The sequence below is a fragment of the Bison bison genome, unplaced genomic scaffold, assembly GCF_000754665.1.
Source record: "Bison bison bison isolate TAMUID 2011002044 unplaced genomic scaffold, Bison_UMD1.0 scf7180017864217, whole genome shotgun sequence".
In the NCBI taxonomy this organism is placed as follows: Eukaryota; Metazoa; Chordata; class Mammalia; order Artiodactyla; family Bovidae; genus Bison; species Bison bison.
Window position 1 is genome coordinate 1,796,946 of NW_011494789.1, and position 4,188 is coordinate 1,801,133.

Sequence of the window (4,188 nt, forward strand, 5' to 3'; positions counted from 1 at the left end):
AAAAGTACAAAAAAGATCTTCATGACAAGATAATCACGTTGGTGTGATCACTCACCCAGAGCGAGACATCCTGGAATGTGAAGTCAAGTGGGCCTTAGAAAGCATCACTATGAACAAAGCTAGTGGAGGTGATGGAATTCCAGTTGAGCTATTTCAAATCCTGAAAGATGATGCTGTGAAAGTGCTTCACTCAATATGCCAGCAAATTTGGAAAACTCAGCAGTGGCCACAGGACTGGAAAAGGTCCATTTTCATTCCAACCCCAAAGAAAGGCAATGCCAAAGAATGCTCAAACTACCGCACAATTGCACTCATCTCACACGCTAGTAAAGTAATGCTCAAAATTCTCCAAGCCAGGCTTCAGCAATACATGAACCGTGAACTTCCAGATCTTCAAGCTGGTTTTAGAAAAGGCAGAGGAACCAGAGATCAAATTGCCAACATCTGCTGGATCATTGAAAAAGTAAGAGAGTTCCAGAAAAATATCTATTTCTGCTTTATTGGCTATGCCAAAGCCTTTGACTGTGTGGATCACAAGAAACTGTAGGAAATTCTGAAAGAGATGCGAATACCAGACCACCTGACCTGCCTCTTGAGAAACCTGTATGCAGGTCAGGAAGCAACAGTTAGAACTGGACATGGAACAACAGACTGGTTCCAAATAGGAAAAGGAGTTCGTCAAGGCTGGATATTGTCACCCTGCTTATTTAACTTCTATGCAGAGTACATCACGAGAAATGCTGCGCTGGAAGAAGCACAAGCTGGAATCAAGATTGCCGGGAGAAATATCAATAACCTCAGATATGCAGATGACACCACCCTTATGGCAGAAAGTGAAGAGGAACTCAAAAGACTCTTGATGAAAGTGAAAGTGGAGAGTGACAAAGTTGGCTTAAAGCTCAACATTCAGAAAACGAAGATCATGGCATCCAGTCCCATCACTTCATGGGAAATAGATGGGGAAACAGTAGAAACAGTGTCAGACTTTATTTTTGGGGGCTCCAAAATCACTGCGTTTGGTGACTGCAGCCATGAAATTAAGAGACGCTTACTCCTTGGAAGGAAAGTTATGACCAACCCGGATAGCATATTGAAAAGCAGAGACATTACTTTGCCAACAAAGGTCGGTCTAGTCAAGGCTATGGTTTTTCCTGTGGTCATGTATGGATGTGAGAGTTGGACTGTGAAGAAAGCTGAGTGCCGAAGAATTGATGCTTTTGAACTGTAGTGCTGGAGAAGACTCTTGAGAGTCCCTTGGACTGCAAGGAGATCCAACCAGTCCATTCTGAAGATCAGCCCTGGGATTTCTTTGGAAAGAATGATGCTAAAGCTGAAACTCCAGTACTTTGGCCACCTCATGCGAAGAGTTGACTCATTGGAAAAGACTCTGATGCTGGGAGGGATTAGAGGCAGAAGGAGAAGGGGATGACAGAGGATGAGATGGCTGGATGGCATCACTGACTCGATGGATATGAGTCTGAGTGAACTCCGGGAGCTGGTGATGGACAGGGAGGCCTGGCGTGCTGTGATTCATGGGGTCGCAAAGAATTGGACACGACTGAGTGACTGAACTGAAATATTACATTGGGAAGTAAGAAAGTAGAGTATAAAACTTCATGTAAATTCACAGTAGTATTGTGCACAATTGTCGAAAGGGGAAAGTAAGCCAAGTGTTCACTGATGAATGAACAGATAAACAAATGTGATATTTGTACACAATGGAATATTTTTCAGCCTTAAATATGAAGGACATTCTGACACATGCCACATGGATAAACCTTCAGGACATTAGGCTAAGTTTAATAAGCCAGTCACAAGAAGACAAATGCTGTTTGATTTCACTTATTTGAGCTAACTAGAGTAGTGGAATTCATAGAATCAGAAAGTAAAAAGGTTTCAGGGATCTGGAGGGAGGAGGAAGTAAGTTTTTGCTTTGCAAGCTAAGAAACTTCCAGAGTTTGGCTGGTTGCACAACAATATGAATATACTTAATGCTACTGAACTTTCACTTTAAAATGGCTAAGATGATAATTTTTTTATTATGTGAATTTTATTATAATCAATTTTAAATTTTATGTGCGTTGCAATTTTTTAATCTATAAAAATTTCATATGCATAAGACAAATGCGTGCGTGCGTGCTCAGTTGCTTCAGTCGTGTGCAACCCCATAGCCTATAGCCCACCAGGATCCTCTGTTCATGGGATTCTCCAGGCAAGAATACTGGAGTTGGTTGCCATGCCCTTCTCCAACATAAGACAAATATACCTAAGTTATATTAGTGGTTATGCTAAATGGCATAACAGTCCCATCATCTAATTGCTAAATGGAATCCGGTCCCATCACTTCATGGCAAATAGATGGGGAAACAGTGGAAACAGTGACAGACTTTATTTTGGGGGGCTCCAAAATCACTGCAGATGCTGACTGCAGCCATGAAATTAAAAGACGCTTGCTCCTTGGAAGAAAAGTAAACAGCATATTACAAAGCAGAGACATTACTTTACCTACAAAGGTCCACTTAGTCAAAGCTATTGTTTTTCCAGTAGGCAAGTATGGATGTGAGAGTCGGACTATAAAGAAAGCTGAGCACCGAAGAATTGATGCTTTTGAACTGTGGTGTTGGAGAAAACTCTTGAGAGTCCCTTGGACTCAAGGAGATCCAATCAGTCCATCCTAAAGGAAATCAGTCTTGAATATTCATTGGAAGGACTGATGCTGAAGCTGAATGGGAAGAACTGACTCATTGGAAAAGACCCTGATGCTGATAAAGATTGAAGGCAGGAGGAGAAGGGGTCAACAGAGGATGAGATGGTTGGATGGCATCACTGACTCAAGGGACATGAGTTTGAGTAAGCTCCAGGAGTTGGTGATGGACAGGGAAGCCTGGCATGCTACAGTCCATGGGGTCACAAAGAGTTGGACACGACCGAGCGACTGAACTGAACTGACTGATGCTAAATGGCAAAAACTATAGATTTCTTTATTACGCAAATTATTTTGAAAAGATTTAAAAATAAAAAGTCACCAGTAAAAGTAAGAGCTCAGTCTGTGTGTCATTAGACTTGTAGATGCTGAGTCCCCAGGAGTAATCCATTTCTAGCCAGATCAGCCTGTTGAGAATAATCTGGAACTGAAATAGAACTTAGAGGCTCTTTGACAGTGGTTCTGTTATCACTCCAGTTAAAGTGGCTGGAACACAGCATCATCAGACAGACAGCTTTTTTCTCCAGACCAAAGAACATATATAACCCAATTACACTTACATTTGGCTGTGGTCCACGTGGCCTGCCAGAGTAAATGGTCCTGTGACTGGGACACAGAGGGTGCTTTTGTTTCTCATTGCTTCCTCTTTCTCTTGCTTTCAGATATTTAACAATCAGTCCCAACTTCCTCTTATATCAAGTATAGGTCAGCATTCCAGCCTCAGACTGGAGAGGTTTGGTTCTTGTCAGAGGCTTCTAAAAAGGCAGCCAGGGGATTGTTGCATTAATGGCTGTGATCTACATGGCATTGTGTGTGCATGCTCAGTCACTCAGTCATGTCCAACTCTTTTTGACCGAACCAGCTGGCCGTCAGGCTCCTCTGTCCATGCAATTTTCCAGGCAAGCATACTGGAATGGGTTGCTGTTTCTTCCTCCTGGGGATCTTCCTGATTCAGGGATCAAACCTGTGTCTCCTGCTTCTCCTGCATTGACAGGCAGATTCTTTACCACTGAGCCATCTGTGGGCCCTGCAAATGGGATCTGTGTCCCCATAGGAATGTCTTTGTCTTGTAAACCGGGGAAAGAGCCTGTTTCAGATAAATGGAAAAGAGACATTTAAAACACCAATAAATAAGTAATAAACAGCAATAAATAAGTAGACTGAGGATGGGGACATTCAACCACCTCCCCACATGCCCACTAGCTTCCTTTCTCCCTCAGTGCTCTTAAGGAGAAAGCCTTGCCTATGAAGGCAGCAGACCCAGAAATTAGCTCCCTTATCCCTGCAGCCAGGTCCCTCCAGACTCAGTCTGAATTTCCTTTGGCCAGTGCCACCCAGGGGAGCCTGCAGCTGTCCTTTTACAGTGCAGAACATGGTAGGAGAGTGCCCTGGTGTGACTTGTCCATGATGGGTGCTGCTGCCTGTTGCTTCTCATCTGCTTGTTGCTGTTGCCCAGTCACTAAGTCGAATCTGGCTCTTTGTGA